The sequence below is a fragment of the Balaenoptera borealis genome (genome assembly GCF_965194805.1).
Source record: "Balaenoptera borealis genome assembly, chromosome: 1".
Classification (NCBI taxonomy): domain Eukaryota; kingdom Metazoa; phylum Chordata; class Mammalia; order Artiodactyla; family Balaenopteridae; genus Balaenoptera; species Balaenoptera borealis.
In genome coordinates, this window is record NC_138860.1 from 17,651,593 (window position 1) to 17,672,827 (window position 21,235).

Sequence of the window (21,235 nt, forward strand, 5' to 3'; positions counted from 1 at the left end):
TCACGCCGCCAACCCCAGTCCTCTCCCTGGGATCCGACCGAAGCCCAAGCCTCAGCTCCCAGCCCCCGCCCGCCCCGGCGGGTGAGCAGACAAGCCTCTCGGGCTGGTGAGTGCTGGTCGGCACCAATCCTTTGTGCAGGAATCTCTCTGCTTTGCCCTCCGCACCCCTGTTGCTGTGCTCTCCTCCGTGGCTCCGAAGCTTCCCCCCACCCACCCTCCATCTCCACCAGTGAAGGAGCTCCTAGTGTGTGGAAACCTTTCCTCCTTCACAGCTCCCTCCCCAAAGTTCAGGTCCCATCCCTATTCTTTTGTCTCTGTTTTTTCTTTTTTCTTTTGCCCTACCCAGGTACGTGGGGAGTTTCGTGCCTTTTAGGAGGTCTGACGTCTTCTGCCAACATTCAGTAGGTGTTCTGTCGAAGTTGTTACATATGTAGATGTATTTCTGATGTATTTGTGGGGAGGAAGGTGATCTCCACGTCTTACTCCTCCGCCATCTTGAAGGTCCCCCTGAAGGGGTTTTATAGATGTAACTGAATGCCCATCAGCTGACTGTTAATGGAAATTTAACAGAAGGAGAGATTTTTCTGGATGAGCCTCATCTAATTAGATGAGCCCTTTAATAAAAGGTCGAATGTCAGAGATGGGAGGAGTAGCAAATGTTATCCAGTTGGTTTTAAAGAAGCAAACTGCCATGTTTTGGAGGGGGTCATGTGACAAGGAATAGCAGGTGACTCTAGTAGACAAGAGCTTCAGTCTTCTAACCACAAAGAACAGAATTCTGCCAATAAATCTCAGAAAAGATTTCAGCCCCAGCCAACACCTTGGCATTAGCCTTCTGCAACCCTGAATGGAGGATCTAGTTGGGCCATGCCTGAACTTCTGACCTACAGAAAATAGCTTCTTAAACTAGGAATGTAAGCTTCCTCCCATTTGGTAGCAGTTTATAGAGACATTTCCCCTTTTGAATGCGATGAGATAGGTGGTGATAGGAATAGTGTCTGAGCAGAGTCTGGAAGAATGTGAATAGTTGGATTTAATCCGAACAACAGATAATTGTTTGCATCCAACATTTGGACTAGAAAATGAGAGGTGTAAGCACCGACTGCCAAAAGCCATCATCTGGGGTCTGGAACTTTTTCCAGCTCCTTGAGATATCATTCAAAACTATTTGAGTTCTTTGAAGGCAGGTCAAGATGGATACATTCAGTATGCTGACTCTCAAGTCAAATGAGGGCGAAAAGTTGAAGATGTCATCCCATTAACTCACACGAGTTCCAATAGTGATAATAGTAATAAAAACAATAGTTTCTGGTACTGAAGGAAAAGAATTGGGTCATAAATGAGTTAAATGCAAAAAATAACTATTCAGACTTTCTCTCCCCACTACACAACCCTGCGTATTAGATCACAAATATGAAGGGGGAAAAAGATTCTGTATTATATTCAGTGGCAAGATATTTGAATAAATGAATCTAAGTACATTTACACATTAAATTAGGCTGGTGTTTGAACTTTTCTAGAAACTCCAGGAGAGCAGCACTCTGCTTTATATGCCTCACCCTCTGTTCCCAGTGCCAAGAACAGTGCTTGGCAAATAATAGGCACTCAATAAATATTTGATGGCTGACTGACTTTCTGGAGAAACACATCCTAAAGCTGAAAATAATAACAAACTCTTAACCAAATGGAATCACTGAAATCTACAGCTGGCAAACCTCTTCTCCCTCTCTTTTTCAGGAGATTAATTGCAGTACTTAACATTTGTAAAGCATTTCTGACACATCAAAATGGCCAGAGGGGAATTTGTACTGAAAATCTAATCTATTATTACTAATAAATTGCCCTGTGGTCCCAACTATCCCCTAGGGATTTGGAGATGGGAGAGAAAGGGAAAGTCACTTTCAATGTTTTTCTCAATGTCTTAATTTGGGAAAACTCAGAAGTTTTTTCAGTGGTTCATTCTGAGGTCTGGGCAAAGGTTCAAGCCCATTCCTGAGTTATCTCAACTGATTCATCCTCCCCCGTCCAAAGCCAACAGTTGGGAAGGTTTGCAGCAGTACTCTGCCCTAACTGTACTTAGTGCTGAGAGGTTTTTAATCTTTTTCTTGTTGGTCTCCTTATCTTCTGGTGCTTCTCTGTCTCATCCCCTTTTCCAGAGGCTCCCAACATAATCAGCATCTCCTGCAGCTGATGACAGACACAAGAAGCAGATGGACAAAAAGGTTAATGGAAGGGGAATGGTAAGTCCAGATACAGAGAAAGAAGAGGCAACTGGAAGTTTAGCTGGGTTACACACAAGCAGAGATAGCTAGTAAAGGCTTCAAAGAGCTCAGAAACAGGGTCGGAAAAAGGCTTTCTACAGGTCAGCGGGGCAGTCTCTCCACCCAAAGACAAATTATTGTCTCAGCAAATTAAAAAAAAATTATACTAAAATTTCCCGAAGTGCTATTGGGTCTTTCTTTTTGTCAATGCATTTCTAGTAATTTGTCAGCTCCAACAGTTAGAAATTTTTTCCAAGTTGTGATTATCATTTGTTAGTGTAATGTTTCCTGCCCAGTATCCATTCTTTCTTATTCTAACAAGAGAACCCAGATTTGATTTTGGAGAGTGATTTCTCTGCCATTGAGTGGACTCTTGGTGAGACTGTCAATCAGAATATTCATGGCCAAGTATGTGATCGATGGTGAACACATTTTGGATTCTTTCTCTTTGGGGTTGGACAATGGAGTGAAACAAGGATTAAATTAAAAAATGATTGGAGCTGTCTCAACACAGTGGTGGTACTCAGAGAAGACCAGCAAGAGTTTTTGCCGTGTAGAAGGAATCTCAGAATATCAAGTAGAGTTCCCTGTGCGGTACAGTAGCTCCTTGTTGATTATGACCTAAACGGGAAAACAATATGAAAAAGAATGGATATATGTATATATATAAAACTGAATCACTTTGCGGTGCACCTGAAACTAACACAACATTGTAAATCAACTATACTCCAATATAAAATAAAAATTAAGTTAAAAAAGAAAGAAAGAGAGAGGGAGAATCTCAGAGTTGCCCTGGTTTCTTTTCAAGTTTGTTATCTCTCCAGGTATGTGCCCTACTCCCTATCCTTCTGACAAATTTTCTTTCACTTAAGTTGGATGGAGTTAGTCCCTGTTGCTTACCACCAAAGACCCCTAACAGATAGTCATGTATCCAGCTTATTCTTGTTATGTGCTATTCTTGCAAGGAAATATGTAATGACTGATAACATGGGTGTATAAGTTCTTAGACAATAGGATGAAGAAGACAAAAGATACTAAACTGACGAAAGTTATGGTGGCCCAAACTCTGTTTACTTGTGCCGTCCTGTATCATCACAAAACTTTCAAAGTGGCATGATTACAGCAGTTAAAACACCCCCATTCTACACAAGTATTACTTGTGGTTCTAGTTCGTAAATTGAGCCTATATAGATTAGTATCAAGCATAATTTCAGTACACGTTTCCTTTTTACAGAGGGAACAACAGGCTTACTTCTGAAAGAAAACTGAGTTCAAATGTTTTCATTGAGACACAAGTTCTAGTTGCGAGGGACATGGATTTTTATGCCTAGGTCTCTAACAACTCAGTTTTTGTCATCCCCCCAGAGTCAGTGCCTAAGGCAACTGTGGAACTTCCTGCATCCTTGGAAAAATGGCATGAAAAAAATTATGGGTAAACAATTAGCATATTTAATATTGTGAGAGAACTCTTTCTGACTTGTGATGTCTTAGGAAGGCTTTGTGGTCAAGGTGGGACTTGATTTGGAATTTAAGTGATGGATAGCATTTGAAAAGACAGAAGTAGGAAGGCCCTCCAGGTATAATGAATGGAGTTAGCAAAAGCATTTAGGTAGAAAAATAAAAGACACATCTGGAAGACAGTGTATAAGACAGCAGAAAGAGCCAAGGTAGAGGAATTTTTAGAGGAAAAACAGAGAAAAGTATGTTCAGGTTGTATGGCCTTGAAAGTAAGGCTAAGAAGTTTGGATTTTATCAACAACTAGGCTCTTGTAAGTTTTAGAGTATAGAATTGAGGAGGTAGAATGATGCTTACAAAGGTCAATTTATTGTGGGATATAGATGAAGAAAGCTTAGAGGAACTCATGTTAGAGATATTCAGGAACTGAATAAAGTTGGTAGAGGGTAAAGGTTGGAGGAAAAATATTATAACCCCAGGATATAATTTATGATTATCATTTGTTTTGTTACCAAATTCCTCCCACCAATTGGTTTTCTGATGGTTCTCCCATTTCTTCTTGAAGCAAAGGGTGGGAACATTTCAATTAATAGAGGATTGTAATGGCTTAGGATCCAAATATTCAAGGTTTTACTTTACTTTTGTTGATTGACCTATACTGTGTCAAGATGGACCCCAGGTGCTACAGTGGACCTAAGCTAGCCCAGTGGACAACTTCCTGCCCTTCTTCATTACTCTTTCCTTTAAACATTTGAAAGAAAATTCAGTAAAGTTACTAAATCTCCTTGGGTGCTATCTTAGCTTTTCTTGGCCAGATGTCAGAAATTTAGACCAATTATTCTTCCTAGTTCTTACCCTTCCAATGAAGAGGAAAATAAATTTTGTCTTGCTTGTAATCCTCAGTCAGTCAGTAGTACTGACCTGACTACTGTATCAACAGGAATTCTAAGGGTGTGTCTGGGCTCAGTGGGGAAGCGCCATGTTTAAGAACAATGTCAGCCATATATGAGGAGATGGGGCCTCTCTGACTTAGGAACTCTGTTAGACTAGCAGGGTTGGTCTTACACTAAGTAAAGCATTATTTTCTTCACAATGTAAATAGGAGGTTCCAGGAAAGCCCTAGCATCCCCAAATATCCATTCAAATATTCCTGGGAGAACTTAAAGTTGAACTAATTCATCTAAAGCTTAGAAAACTTACACCTTCTCTCTTATGTGCATGGGGTGGGAGGTTAAGATCTCTGGGTCTGAGGAAGAAGAGGGATTTTCATCCTGGAAATTAAAATGGAGTTGGACTTGCTTTGCAAACAAGTTTTTAATATGATGATTTTCTTTTCTAGATCAAAATGTGGGGACACTATTTGACAGGGAATTTTTTTAACTCAAAAATTAATTTATATTAACAATTTAAAAAATCATAGTGATTAAGTCTCATTTAGTAATTAAAATAATTGAATAATAGGCAGTTGAGACAGTCCATGAAAATCAAAACATCTGTTTAACAAATGAGAAAGACAAACAGTATTAGTTTGACACATACAAGAGATCATGAATATTATTTGACTTGGATTTCTGAGGCATATAATGATTTTCCTGCCCATTGTTTGTTATTTTGATGGATAGCCTTGTTCATACTTTAGAATTCTGAGATCAACAAGGAAAACCTATAGTTTAAGTGAAACTGCATGTGGCCAGATGTAAGTACTCAGTGATACAAATGGTTAAACTTTATCAAAAGCCAATATTATAAATCTTTCTAAAACAGACTGATTGGAATTGGAGATTTATATTATGAAAAGTACAAATTGTTACAAAAAGAACATTTTTGAAGGTTAAGTTACATTCAAATGATTATTTTTTTGATATAGGACTTGGAATGAGCCAGAGACATGAGAAGGACATGATGCACATTGAAATCCGTCAGAAACAAGGGAAAAAAATGATCTTTATGAAGATAAAATAATTCTTTGTAAACTCGGGTTCAAGTTACAAATATTTGAGTAATACAGAACATGTGTCTGTTCTAATAGTGCAACCACAGTCTAATAATTCAACCACAAATCACAGGTATTGTCATGGTAGCAATATGGTTCTTAGACGCCTACTCCATAAGTAGCACCAAATTTGGAGACTTTCATCGTAATTGCCTGGATTAATAAAATATTTCACAAAATCAGTTGTCATCATCATCAAGAAACTTTAATGACCACCTACAATAGACAAGAAACTCCATTTATACTCAGTTTAACAAGAGCCTATATACCTAAATGCCTTGTTTAGATAATGGCAAACATGTTTTTAAAATAAATCAGTTTGCAGATAATAGGAAGGGGAACAATACCATAACATCCAAACCAAGATTAGCTCACCAGAGTGTTCATAGAAATGCTTGTTTTAAAATGATAAATACTGTTCAGTCATGTTAAAGGCAATCCAAAATGTTTTTTTTTCCTAGGGTACAGTGGTTGGGCCACTTGGTTTTGTTATTTGACACCCTCTTGGCCTGGGTTCCATACCCCACACCCTCTTCCCACTCCTCCCCCTGCCCAGCTGGTGTCTGGGTGTGGGGCTGAGGAGAGACGATTGCACAACACACAGCAAGAAAGGGACAGGCTTTGGCAACAGGGCCCCCAGAGATCCAATCCAGCTGCTGTAAAAGGAATCTTATGGCATGTCCCCACCCCACCCTTGACGAAATCACAAGTGATCTTGGAAAAGTTACAAGACCAACTTGCTGATTTGTGCAGATGTAGTGAATGCAGACAGCACAACCTCCAGCATAAAGGGGGAACAAGGAGCTCTTAGGACCACCTCCACCATTACAGTGTTTCCGTGACCATGGGCAAGGAGTGAAACCCCTTCCACTCAGTCTTAACTCAGAAATAGACACAAAAATAACTCTTCCCATTTCTAGAGGACATGTGAGAACACTCCAGAAATACAAAGGGAGTACCAAAATGTTGAACGTTGTCATGAAGGAAAAATGAGAAACAAGAAGAGTTATGCATACCTCAAATAGATACATTTTAAATTCCAGGAAACTTTAAAAATAAAGTATGATAGGATGAATGTGGTATTGGAAATGTGACAATGTAAAATGAGAAACTCTGCCTATTATTACTGAGGCATCTGATTCAGTTATAATTCAACGTGTGTGTATCTGGTAGATTTCAGATCACAGTCTCAGGCATCTCATTTGATCAATTGCAGCCACGTGAGGTGAGCAAGGCAGTCAACATTGTTGCCACATTGTAAATAAAAATACTGAGGTTCAGAGAGTCTTGGTGATGAAGCACAGCCAAGTAATACCAGGTTTAGAATTTAAAGTATTTAAGATATTATTGGGAAAGCTGCATTAAGAATAGATTTGTGTCCTGAGGAATATTTCTGAAGATTCTATCTGGGATTTCACTCTAAGATGTGGATCTGTAAGTAAGCCAGAGCAAGGAGGCTCATTTTAGAATTGGTCAATTGCTCTTTACAATGATTATTAGATTGTCAGGTTGAAATATATGTCTATAAATATGGACTTTTTAAGGATATTTACTTAAGAAGAACCCACAAGAACAGAAACTACACAACCAATCGTAGTGTTTTATGTAAATCATTAAGATGCTAAATGTCTCCTCTAGGAGATTTTAGATGAGATGAAAATGAAGGTGTGCCCCACAGAAAAGTAAGCAGGAACATTCTTTGATTGAAGGCACTCTTTTTTCCTTTGCCTTACTCCCCCCTCTCCCGGCCCAAACTTTTAGTTTGAAATCATTGTCAAATGTACAGAGAAGTTGAAAAAAAACTGTTGTGATAACCTGTATCCCAACCCATTTGTGAACTATTTGTAAATTTGTTGCAGATAGTATAACATTTCGCTTCTAAACATGTCAGTTTGTATCTCCAAAAAAGAAGACACTTTTTTCTATATAACCTCAATACTCTTATCATATCTAAGAAAAATAACCATATATCCTTAATATCATCCAATATCCTCCATATTCAAAACTTTCAGATTGTCGACAAAACCTTGTCTGTAGCATTTTTTTTCTGAAATACAATCCAATCAAACTTTACACATTGCATGTGGTTATGTTTCTTTAGCTCTTTTTATATTGCAACAGTCCCCCTACCTTTTTTTTTTTTAACTTTGACTTTTTGAAGAGACAACACTGATTTTCTTACAGAATGTCCCACATTCTAGATTTGTCTGCTTATTTCTTTGTGGTGAAGTTTAACTTGTAACTCTCCCCTATGTTTCCATTAACTGGATGTGAGGTCCAAGGGCTTGTTTATATTTCAGTTAAACATTTTCAGCAAAATAATCCACAGATGATGCTATGCCCTTTATATTGCACAATGCCAAGGGGTCCTATTAGTGATGCTAACTTTGATCGTATGATCCGATGGGACCATGAGATATTTCTATAGTAAAGATACATTTTTCCCTTTGGATTGGCAAGTCATGTGTGAAATGATATATTTAAAAAAAAAATTTTATTGGCATATAGTTGCTTTACAATATTGTGTTAGTTTCTACTGTACAGCAAAGTGAATCAGTTATACTTACACATATATCCCCTCTTTTTTAGATTTCCTTCCCATTTTGGTCATCACAGAGCACTGAGGAGAGTTCCCTGTGCTACACAGTAGGTTCTCATTAGTTATCTATTTTATACATAGTAGTGTATATATGTCAATCCCAATCTCCCAATTCATCCCACCCACTCTTCCCCCCTTGGTATCCATAAATTTGTTTTCTACATCTGTGTCTCTAGTTCCACCTTGCAGATAAGTTCATCTGTACCATTTTTCTAGATTCCACATGTAAGCAATATTATATGATATTTGTTTTTCTCTTTCTGACTTACTTCACTCTGTATGACTGTCTCTAGGTCTATCCATGTCTCTGCAAATGGCACAATTGTGTTCCTTTTTATGGCTGCATAATACTCCATTTTATATATATATATATATATATATATATATCACATCATATATACATATACACATCACATCTTCTTTATCTATTCCTCTGTTGGTGGACATTTAGGTTGCTTCCATGTCCTGGCTATTGTAAATAGTGTTGCAATGAACACTGGGGTGTATCTATAGTTTTGAATTATGGTTTTCTCTGGGTACATGCCCAGGAGTGTGATTGCTGGGTCATATGGTAGTTCTATTTTTAGTTTTTTGAGGAACCTCCACACTGTTCTCCATAGTGGCTGTATCAATTCATATTCCCACCAACAGTGCAGGAGAGTTCCCTTTTCTCCACATCCTCTCCAGCATTTATTGTTTATAGATTTTTTGGTGATGGCCACTCTGACTGGTGTGAGGTGATACCTCATTGTAGTTTTCATTTGCATTTCTCTAATAATTAGTGATGTTGAGCATCTTTTTATGTGTTTGTTGGCCATCTGTATGTCTTCTTTGGAGAAATGTCTATTTAGGTTTTCTGCCCATTTTTTCATTGGGTTGTTTTTTTGATATTGATCTTCATGAGCTGTTTGTATATTTTGGAGATTAATCCCTTGTAATGATATTTGACATTATGAGACCATTTTGTTCCCTAACAAACAACATTCAATCTAATAGTTTTAGTAGCCTTTCTTGATCCTTGCACAATGGTGATTTTCTAATTCTGTCATTCCACCTACATTTCGAAGCTCACACTATTCTTTGTAAAGAAGCACTTTCTTTAAGCTTCATTTTATAAAAAAGAAAACGACAGAATAAATGCTTGATTCTTTCCTTTAGCTTTTGACCTTCAAGAAGGGGTATAATAAACTGAATCACTTTGCTGTATACCTGAAACTAACACAATGTGGCTAATCAACTATACTCCAATATAAAATAAAAAGTTAAAAAAAGAAGGGGTATAATAAGGAAATGTTAAAAGTTGAAAAACACCTCTAAAGTGCTCAGAAATCCGGAATTTTTTCATAATCTGCAATTAGCTCAAAACGGCAGTATTACTATGGACAAAGTTTAGAGATGCTCCATTAGAGATGCATAAAAGCCAGCCAGAAGAGGGTTATTAACTACAGTCTACTTGCTTTAGAGGCCATTTGGATCTAGGCAATCAAATAGTTAATCTTCTATTTGGGAAGATATTAAGGAGAGGTGAAATCTAACATTATGCTTAAAAATAGAGAGACTAAAACTGTTTCAACATGGTAGAGAAATTCGGCCAAAAGTCGCCGCTAAGTGCAACTGTACCAGGTGGTGAGAACGTTTCCCCCATAGCTGGGTACTGGGGAAGGGACAGGAGAAGTAGCGTCTGATGTGACAAGAAATGAAGTGACTTGAGATCTCTCTTACTGTCCCCTGGACTCTGTCCTCACCATCTCCTTTTTTACTATTTAAGTAAATTTGATTCATGAAAAAAACAGTTTGAAGGTTCCCAAAGAATGAAATAACTACAGATTTAATCTTCCTTTTTTAAATTTATTTGCTTTTACTGTAGGACATAAAAGGCCTTTATTTCAATGCAGCCCACAATCCAGTGAGTAATTTCCCAGGCCAGGGCGAAGCCATCGAAAGTTCTGCGATGCCTTAGAAGATATTTCAAGGCTTTCCTTGCCTCCTCTGCCCATCCCACTCCCCGTTGCTTCCTCCCCCTGAAGACTTGTACTCAAAGCTTAGAGAGCTAATAAAACCTACCGAACATTCTGTCTTCCTTTGGAAAGTGCCAGGCACTGATTTTGTTCAAAACACCATAGGTGGTGACTATTTATTCCATGCTATTTGCCAGTCACTGGAATGGAAAACAGTGGGAGAAGAGAAAAACCCAAGAGACTACAGCGTAGGGCAGGCAGGAGGAGGTGGAGCTGGTCCCTTGGCTATAACCGTGTGCTCCATTACAAAAAAGGCAGCCAGAACTGTGGTTTTCAAATTTACAGTGAAAAAAAAAAAAAAAACACGCATACTGTAGAGAGAGTGCTATAACATTCTCTCCCTCCCTGTCTCATTTCTTTCACCTTTTTTTTTCCCCCAAAGAAATGGTGAGTTGAAAATATCACACTGTGTCAGACCAAAGAGTCCAATCAAAAGTAACTTCCATGGATATGGGAAAGAGGCAATGGAAGGGCAGTCCAGGTGAGGCTGAAGGGGGGCAGTCTGACCAAGGAAAGACCACCTCGACGTTTCACTGTGGCAGCCCCACTTTGGAGAACAAGCAGCAAATGAGAGCCAGCGCAAATGTTAATGTAACAGGATAAGTGGAGGGAAGCTGCCCTTGGCAAGAGAACTAAGCCTGTTCGTTTTTATAATATAAGAGAAAGCAGGAGAGGGAGATTGTGGGCTCGCTCACCAGGTGCATTTTGCAAGCTTTCCCAGTTCCCTTTTCATTAGGTCCTCTCATATTATTGCCAGAGGCTTCAAAGCTATATGGAACGAGGCTTGCCATCCTGCTGAACTCATTCTGACTTCTATTTGTATTGCATGGTTTGCCTACTTAAAAAAATTTTTTTTTATCAGTGGAAAATAAGAAGCATCTCAGAAATTAGTGAGTTTCAGCTGACAGGGGCTAGATTCAATAGGAAAGTTCTGGCGATATTTTTGAGAACCTCTGTGTGCTTGCATGCCTAATGGTCAAGTGTAATGTATTGAATTTGTAGCATCTGTGTGCTGTCAGCTTTTATTTACTATTGTTTAAAAAATTAAATAAAAGTTTCTTGGGAAGATGTTTAGAAGCACTTCACAGTTTCTTTTCATATCAGTGTAGTGAGGTAAGTTTTTGTTGTTCTTTTTAATTTTTAGCCTTTGTCCTAAAGAATGTGGTTTCTCTCCAATATTTTTTGATACTTGCACCTTTGAACCTCACCGCATCCACAGACTGCCCCCCTAACTGTCAACTTTACCCCAAATCAGGAATTAAACATTCTGCCTTCATTTTCTCAGGGAAGCCATGACACAAAAGAAATGTAAAAAAAATGTCAGCCTATGGTTTTGGAGCTTCAAAATAAAAATTTCAAGCTCATGGAAAAAAAATGTATGATGTGAAAGTTCCAAAAGTTTGGGTTTGGGAGATACCTAAAGCATTTGCCCAAGGGTAATTGGGTATAAAATGATCAGATTTTTAAAATCAGCCTTTTTTTTTTTTGGTTCTTAGCATATATAAAGGTTCCATGAGAGAAAGGACAGATGCAAGGGGTCATTAACAGAGTTGGAAATTGGGATGGGTCCCTGAGAAGTAGACCTGTGTCCTGCTTTTCCCTCTTCTCCAGCAGTCCCCAGCTGGGGGAAATGAGAGTAGAGGCATGACTCTGCTCCATCTTCAGGTAAAGACCAAAGAGGCATCAAGACTGTAGCATCTCCCTGGTACACAGTGGTTCAGGAGGAGCAGATATATGTGGTAGGTCTGGTCAGAGAGGACTCAGGTAGCATGATACAGTTCCTTGCAAAAAATTATGGCCCAGACAGAGACCAATGTTTTCTACAAACTCCACATGAGCACAGAATCAGCTGAGACAGTCAAGGTCAAAGACCTAGTAGTGAATTCTGTAAACCCAGGACTGAAGTTAGATGGTACCTAATTATATCAGCAACCCGTGAAGACCAGTGATTTGTAGGAATGTGTGTATCCTGATAAGAATTCCACAGTCATCTATGGTATTTAAAAGTCAGTTGGATAACAAAGAAAAAAGCACTATCAAATACTCTCTAAAATTTCAAGAGCTCTAAAAATGATGGTACATTTTAGTTACACACACTCACACAAACACACACACACACACACATACGTTGGTTGGGATGAGAAGCCACTAAACAAGTAAATACGACTGGAAATTTCCATCCATTCCATCCTTTCCCTCACCTACACTGTTTTCATTTTCAGGACACGTAGCTTTTGTGACAAGCAATTATACAGTTGATATTTACATGTTCTTGTAGTACCTAGTCCAGTACTTATTCCAAACTAGGCTTTGCTGCTTCTAAGCTAAGACACAAAAACTCATGTCTGGGCTTAGCAGAGGTAGACCACTAAGAGGACAATAAAAACATTTCTTCTGGAAGACAAAAATTGAGGGAGAAAACAGGTACTGGGTTGATGAGAAGTAACTCTGAGTTTGGGAGAACACACAGTCAGCCTTCTAGTAAAGGTACCTGGAAATTTATTTACATCCTGAACTTTAATTCAAAACAGAACAAACTATGTGTCTATATCTATATCTATCTATATCTATATCTATATCTATATCTATATCTATATCTATATCTATCTATCTATCTCCATCTGCCGATCATCTATCCATGTATTTAATAGAGTGTTAAACCAGATTACTTTCCCTTGTGAATCTGTAAAACTTGGAACTGGCTTTCTCCACTATTAGTTGATGACCACACAGGAAAACTTATTTAATCTCAGAAACCTATAATTTTGAATGTAAACCTACTACCAAATGAGGGGGAAAAAACAACGCATTCTGAGGAAAAATAGTAAGTTTTTTGTTTTTAAAAATCATCTCCTGCCTCAGATTTACTGGACTGTCACTTGATTTTAATAGTATATAATAATGTTGTATATTTCTTAAACTCTCTGAGTGTATAGGGTGATATAATGTGAGTGACAAAATGTTATTTTTCTAATTGCATTGTGAACCAGGAACATGAAATGAGATTACATTACATCAAGATAGTTCTAGGTGTGCTGAACTGGGCGATTGGGATTGACATGTATACACTGATGTGTATAAAATTGATGCCTAATAAGAACCTGCAGTATAAAAAAACAAACAAAACAACTAATACTAAACTTTCATTGGGTTATTTGTATGGAAATATGTTAATATAAATGTTTCAGACATTACAAAAAAAAAAAAAAAAGAGTTCTAGAATAGACTTTAGGATAGTTTATAAAATCCTGGAAAGTGTTTTCAAACGAGGTCATGGGAATCATCAAGAAGGCAAATCCCTGAGATGGCAACACAAACAGTAAAAATGAATAAATGTTAGATACACAACCTTCTGGGGGGATTAGAAAATCATTATTCCTGGAAGAAGAGAATTGAACAAATAACACCTCAAGACTCTAAGACTCCAGAATTTCCCAGAACTAGTCTTTGGTGTGTTAGAACAGCCTTAATGGACAGAAGCCAATGACCTGGTGAGTCTGTGAAATCTTTTCTATCATCAAATCTGTGATTTATAAGATAATGCCAAATATTCTGAAAATATTTGCAATATTTGGCTATTTTTCCATCAATGAAACTTATGGTTGATCTTTTCACTAAATGAATGCCAAATAAGTTTAAAATAATGGAGATGTTAATGTTTTTACTCATTGTGTTCATAGAACCTCTTTTAATCTTAATTCTAAAACTTCCTTGTTCTTTGTAGAAAAATATGGTCGAGTAAAAATTTCAAAAACTAATATCCAAAAGCAAGCTGACTTGAGAGAGTGAAATTCTTGTCCAACAACAATTTACTTTGCCTTTTTTTTTCTGCAGACATGTTGCTAGAAATGAGAAAGTTCAAATTGGCTGGAATTTATCATCAGACAGGAGTGCCAAATCTTATGTTTCTAACTTCTGTGATCAGAATTACCTGGGGAGCTTTTTAAAAACTCAGATTCCTGGACCTCAATCCAGACCTCCAATCTGAATCTCGAGAGGGCTCAAGGCTCAATAATCTGCATTTTAAAAAAGATTGCCAGATAGTTTTGCATATACTAAATTTATGAAAAAATTGTCTAATAAAAATCAGGTTAGAAAATGTTTAGTCAGTCTCAGATCACATTTGAACTGAAACATGGAGGTGATAAAATTCTCTTTAATGTTTCAAATCACATTACAAACACTAGGGAGAGATGGGATCATAGAATGGACTTTAGGATGGGATCATAGGTATTTGTATAAATGCAGAGTTGTCTTCAAACTATGTCTATTTTGTAAGAGTTTTACAATTTGTGCCCCAATCTTTAGAATTATCTTGCCCCCCTCTAATTTGTCAGCCTTTTCTTCTTCTTTTTCTTCACTCTATTTTTCTTACTGACTCACCTTTATAGAGTCTTTCCAAAGTATTCAATTTAAATTTCAAAAGTGTACAGTCTTAAATTGTACTTATATTTTATTGGTTTATGTAATAGTTAAAATATATAAATACCTGAAAAACACAATGGGCATAAATGAGTTTGGGAACAAATACAACTGACCCTTGACAACTAAATTGGCAATACAGTAAGCCCCCTACATACAAACAAGTTCCATTCCGAGAGCATGTTCGTATGTCCCATTTGTTCGTAAGTTCAACAAAGTTAGCCTAGGTCCCCAACTAACAAAATCAGCTATATAGTACTGTACTCTAATAGGTTTATAATACTTTTCACACAAATAATACTTAAAAAACAAAACAAACAAAAAAAATAATGAAAACATTTTTAATCTTACAGTATAGTACCTTGAAAAGTACAGTAGTACAGTACAACAGCTGGTACACAGGGGCTGGCATCGAGTGAACAGGCAAGAAGAGTTACTGACTGGAGGAGGGAGAGGAGGTGGGAGATGGTAGAGCTGAAGCATCGTCAGCAGTAGGAGACGGAGGGCAGGCTGCAATTTCACTCATGCCTGACGTTGATGGAACGCAGGTTCGCATCTTTGAAAGTTTGAAACTTGAAGGTTCGTATGTAGGGGACTTACTGTAATGGAAATGTATGAGAAGTTGACCTTCAGGTGACAAGCATTCACTTTACCAGTGAGTGTAGTTTGTAGAGAGAATCCTTAGAGAATTGGTTGACCTGATCATTTAAGAGCCTATTGTATTATGATTCCCATTTAATACATGAGCATACCATGGCACTTAGAATAATCATTAGGACACATATTCTCTGTGTGACAGAGACAATTAACCAAGTCACTCTAAGAGCAAGATCATGCCCCTTTCCAACGCTCCTTCACATGATGTTTTCTCTAGTATTGGCTTTAGTGGTAGTTGGAATAAGACACTTCGAGCCTCTTGGGATCGGAGGCATCTTGCAATCCTTCCATCCAATATGTACCTTGTCCCGTGGGCTCTACAGGGCCTAAAATATTCACTTTCACTCAGTTCTCTGGTTCTGTGACCGAGAGTCTCAAATGAAGTGCAAAATACATTAGCTGAGAGGGTAAGCATACTAAATCTTCAAACATAAAATGCTTGACCAATCCGCTAGGAGAAAGCAGAGTTCTATGAAAAAAGAAATAAATTGCCAGCACATTTTGGTCACACGCAGCAGTCCTGGAAGCACAGGTGGTTGAAACCCTGAGCTAAGAGACATAAAGAGGGACCCAGGGGCCCAAGAAGAGGGGTGAGAAAGGGAGGTAAAGGAACAAAATCACTTTTCTCCATTTCATGCTGAAAGTAGGGCCTGACCTTTCCAGCCTCAACAAGACCTGATGTCTAAGGATCCAAAACTTCTGCCGTGAATTGGCCAAATTAAAGAAACATCTCTTGGCATAAAAACTCCGTTGACTTTTTTTTAATTAATTTTTATTGGAGTATAGTTGCTTTACAATGGTGTGTTAGTTTCTACTGCACAGCGAAGTGAATCAGCTCTACCTATACATATATCCCCTCTGTTTTTGGATCTCCTTCCCATTTAGGTCACCACAGAGCATTGAGTAGTGTTCCCTGAGCTATACTGTAGGTTCTCATTATCCATTGACTTTAGGATAAGTCTAATCCTTTTGAACCGACCGACGGTCTGCAGCATCATCTAATGCTGTCTACCTCTTCAGCATCATCCTTCCCCAAATTCTCACCATTTCAGACATAAAACTGACCAAATAGTCCATAGATCTCAAGGAGTCTTCAAAAGAACTTGTTATAACTTCTACCAAAGAGCTGTTATCTTTGTAACTAAAGTCAGAAGTGCTTCTGGAAATCTTTTTTTTTTTTTTTTCCCCTGGATGCCCAGAACTTAAACTTAGGACATTCTAAGATATTATCAACTGTTCTTACTAGAAATTTAGCATCAGGTTAAAGAAGGATAAGAGCATCTAAGTTCCTAGGTTTTGCTCTGTGCAAGGCACCCTTGTAAGCATTTTGCATACTTAATCCTCAGAGTCACCCATTATCCCCATTCTACAGATGATACCCCATGGGGTATTATCCCCATTCTACAGATGAGATCAAAGAGGTTAAGCAAATCACTTAAGGCTACATAGTGGGTAAGTGGCAAAGATGGGCTCCAGATGGGCTACTCAGTATGCTAATAATTCAACGTGGCATTATTTACAAGACTCCTTATAACTTAGATTTTCAACAAGAGAGGATGGAGTTGGTAGATGATAAACTGAGGCATATTAAAAATTTTAAGAGTTTATCTGAGCAAAAATTGATTTGAGTCGGGCAGTGCCAAACCAAAAGTGATTAGGAGCACTCAGCCTACAGGAGCCAGCGGAAGAAAACTTACACAGAGAAGGTACAAAAGCAAAGAAAGGAAATTACTTGATTGGCTGTTATAAAGCCTAGTTGTCTGTTTGTGACTGGTTGTCCTCAGATTTTGATTTCTGTAACCTTGAGGCATCTATAGGCTTAGATTTTGGTTTGCTTATGTAGGTTACCAGGACATTAGTGCCACCCCAGTCGAATGGCCTACTTGTTTAATTAATGTAACTGGGTACATAAATTACGGCTCATCTATGCAATTGAAAACCATATAGCCAGCCATCAAGTAATGTAGAAGTGTTTTAGTTGACATGGAAAGATAAAAATAAGTTTCAAAGCCATAGAACTGTATGCATCAATCTTTATTAAAAAAGACACATAACATTGTGTAATGTATATATTTTTAAATGAAAATGTAAGCATATAATCAATTTATAAATATTAATAAAATCTAAAAGGACATACACCTAAACATTAACAGTGGTTATATGTAAATGATGGGAGAATGGGTATTTTTTACCTTTTTGTTTAAATGTATTTCCCATTTTATTACAATAATCACAAATTGTTTAATTGAAAAAGTTAAATAAAGTAAAAATAAAAAAGGCATCGCTAAAAATAAGTGGGTTTGTATTAAAAATGGAGTTCATTTGTGTTAAGGTGGCAATAAACTTGGAGTTTATATTACAGAATTGCAGACTAACAACCTTGATGGAAAATGTTCTTTATGTGCCCATGGGAAACCCCAGAGGCCTGGGAGTTGGGTGATATCCCCAGCTATGACTGAGTTTTACAGACTTGCTGGACCCTGGTATCCCATGTAGGCATTCACTTTCCTAGACATCATATCTCATAAGAGATGGAAACAATCGTTCTAAATTTAACTGATTGGAAAACAGGAAGAAACTTAGACAAGTCCATTGTATAAAGAACTGTAATCTATGAAAAGCACAAAAGCCCATTTTATTATGGAATGCCCACAGTGGAATTCTTTTCAGGCACAAAAGTATCCTTGTCACTGACCCTTTACAATACTCTGGAAAAAGTTTTTAATTTTCTCAACATTAAAAAAATAGAATCATGTGCTTTTTGCCTTGATACTTCAAGAGGAAAAAAATAATTAGAAAACATGAAGAAGAAGAACAGAAGAACCATTTATTTCTGTAGTATGTGAAAGGGTTGTTATTGTTTGGCTGCAGTTGTGATGTGGTCTTTGACTTTATAAGGAAACTTGGATATCCGTAGGGTCAAAAGAAATCCTCAGTGAGAGAAGAACAATGAATAAGGGTTCTAGACTGAGTTTGAACCTAATCCCAGTTCCATTTGTAAATACCTTCCTTGGAAATGCTCTTCCCTTTTAGATTTCCAGACATGGCACCATCCTGGCCTGATCCATTCTTGCCTGTTTTATTTTCTCTTTTTGCCCCATCCACAACATGTCAGAATATCCCAAGGCCCTCTCCTCAGCCCCGTATTCCTTTATCTCCTCTGGGTTATATCTCACCTACTGTTTTGCCTTCACACGTGCACAAGTAATTGTGAAATTGATGTTGTTAGTCCTGAGACAGTCAAGGAAGGCTTCCTGGAGGTGGCAAGTTTTCAGAGATAGGATTTCAGTTGGGAGGACATGGACTGGGGAAAGGAACCTCAGATAAGGGGAACACTATTAACTGAAGCACAGAGATAAAGAAATTCCAGGCATGTGAGGGGGACTGCTAGCTTGATAGGAAACTCATTCATTGACTCTTGGAAACATCACATTTTATTTTTTATTTATTTATCTTTTAAAATTTACTTTATTGTAGTATAGTTTATTTACAATGTTGTTTAATTTCTACTGCACAGCAAAGTGATTCAGTTATAATATATATACATTCTTTTTTCATATTTTTTTTCCATTATGGTTTATCACAGCCTATTGAATATAATGCCCTGTGCTATAAATAAATAACAGTAGGACCTTGTTATTTATCCATTCTATATATACCAGTTTACATCTGCTAATCCCAAACTCCCATTCTATCCCTCCCCCAGCCCCCCTCATCCTTGGCAACTACAAGTTTGTTCTCTATGTCTCTGAGTCTGTTTCTGGGTAAAATCACATTTTAGAGCAAGGATTTTATTTCCTTTTATACCTCCTTGTTCATTTCCTTGTTTCTTTGTCTCCAAGCACCTGCCTGGATAAATAAATGTTCCTGACCAATTTGAACTTCTTTTACTCATCGGTTGTCTCTCTCACTTCTATGTGCCTGAGACTGAGCCATCAAGGACAAATCTTGATCTTTCCCTGCTGACTGTTCAGACAGAGCTCATTTCTTTTCCTGGTCCCTAATTAACCATTAGGATTAATTCACCATTTAGAGTCATTTGCTCTTATAACATGTTTTTTTGTTTTGTTTTGTTTTTGTATAACATGTTCTTTTACTCACAATTTTTAAAACACAAAATTTAAAAATTTTAACAAGAATAGATACATGCATATGTATAGCTGAATCACTTTGCTATACACCTGAAACTAACACACTGTTAATCAACTATACTCCAATATAAAATAAAAATTTGGGGCTTCCCTGGTGGCGCAGTGGTTGAGAATCTGCCTGCTAATGCAGGGGACACGGGTTCGAGCCCTGGTCTGGGAAGATCCCACATGCCGCGGAGCAACGGGGCCCGTGAGCCACAGCTACTGAGCCTGCGCGTCTGGAGCCTGTGCTCGGCAACAAGAGAGGCCGCAATAGTGAGAGGCCCGTGCACTGCAATGAAGAGTGGCCCCCACTTGCCACAACTAGAGAAAGCCCTCGCACAGAAATGAAGACCCAACACGGCCAAAAATAAAAATAAATAAATAAATAAATAAAAGATTACTATTAAAAAAAAAAATTAAAAAAAAAAAATAAAATAAAATAAAATAAAATAAAAATTAAAAACTAAGAACCTTACACATGGTTTTCTAGGCAATGGGAATGCCATTAATGCTGGTGAAGTGAATGTACGAATGGACACGGTTGTCCTTTGTAGCCCTGGTACTTTGTCTCAGGATCTAGGGATGATGGAAAATGTGCTTATGGGACAATTACTGCAAGTGATTCCCAGCATCCCAGGAGACCCAGAGCAGATCTCTGAAGAAACCTGCTAGGATTAGTAAAAGAAAAGAAAGGCTGATGGAAAATTTCCCTGTTGAATGAATTTATAAACAGAATATACATAAAAACTCTCAATATTTCTGTGTCTGGGCATTGCATACCATCCCCGCCCCATTACACTGAATAAATCTGTGGATGAAAAAAATTGAATGAATCTTAAAAAAAAAAAACCTGGAGCTAGCAATGCCCCAGTGACACATCATATATGGCCTTATATATACTACTTACTTAGCTTATTTTAGCCCGTAGTTGAACCAACAGGACACTTACATATTTCTCTTATTGTGTTGTTTTAGAACATAATAGTCAAAGGCCAAGTCAGTTTAACTTGCTTGGTGCAGTATTCTATACAACCCCAGGCTGAAATAGATACCTCATAGATGCTTTTTGACGATTTTGATAATGTATGATCCAATCTGCATAAAGAACGTTCAGTTTCATGGGGAAAAAAATATCATTTAACCTTGGAATCTCACACTTGGGAACTTATTTTAAGGACTTTGTTAGGTGGGGAGGGAGGAAGGAGGAAGGGGAGGGAGAGGGAACAGGAGCAGCGTGAGGGGGTGGGTGAGAAGGGGCTGGGATGGGAGGGGAGGAGAGGGAGAGAAATCTCTTGAATGAAGATGTTCACTAAGGAGTTATACATTTTCCAAAAAAATGTTTGAAAGCTAATATGTATTGAGCTCTTCTTAAGGGCCAGACACTGTTCTAAATGCTTTATATGCATTAGCTCATTTAGTCTTCCACAATAACCGCATGACGTCAGTATTATTAGTACCACTTTACAAATGAGGTAACTGGGGCACATAAACTTAATGTAACATGCCCAGGGTCACACAGCTGGTAAATGTCCAACAATAGTTAAGTACATTATGTTACATCAACTCAATGGAACTATTTTTAATGATCATTATAAAAACTAAAGAAACATTAAAAAATTCTTATAAGTTTAGTGAAAAATTCAACTATGATATTATATATACATAATGCGTTGTGACATTTAAAAATTGTAGACCT

General features: G+C 37.7%; 1 long non-coding RNA gene across 1 annotated transcript; it reads left to right on the forward strand.

Moving 5' to 3' along the window:
- The first annotated feature begins 262 nt into the window (after positions 1 to 262).
- On the forward strand, positions 263 to 19,639 carry LOC309630619. The gene is made up of 2 exons (XR_014245841.1): positions 263 to 13,357; positions 13,548 to 19,639. It is a non-coding gene; the product is annotated as an uncharacterized lncRNA (long non-coding RNA).
- Positions 19,640 to 21,235: the final 1,596 nt, after the last annotated feature.